At 40.8% G+C, this 373-nt stretch overlaps 1 protein-coding gene across 1 annotated transcript in view; it reads left to right on the forward strand.

Annotated features, from left to right (window-relative positions):
* Window positions 1–373, forward strand: part of LOC102758437 (arylsulfatase D) — a 15439-nt gene that overhangs the window by 12000 nt on the left and 3066 nt on the right. The window lies entirely within an intron of this gene.

Here is a 373-nt window from a genome sequence, read left to right on the forward strand (position 1 = left end):
TTGGCTATTTTTTCTCACCCACTCCCCCCTGCCCCCATGGGTGATCCCCCCCCTCTCTCCATCCATTCATCATCCATCCATCTTCCATCCATGATCTATCCATCCACCCATTATCTATCTTCCATTCATCCATCCATCCATCCATCTTCCATCCATCTTCCATCCATCCATCTATCCATCCATCTACCATTCATCCAGTCTCTCACCCATCATCTATCCATCATCTATCTATACATCTATCTGTCTATGTATCCATCTATCTATCTATCCATCTATCTATCTATCTATCCATCTATCTATCCATCTATCTATCTATCTATCCATCTATCTATCTATCTATCTATCTATCTATCTATCTATCATCTATCCAACT

This window comes from Myotis davidii, unplaced genomic scaffold, assembly GCF_000327345.1.
Source record: "Myotis davidii unplaced genomic scaffold, ASM32734v1 scaffold434, whole genome shotgun sequence".
Taxonomy (NCBI): domain Eukaryota; kingdom Metazoa; phylum Chordata; class Mammalia; order Chiroptera; family Vespertilionidae; genus Myotis; species Myotis davidii.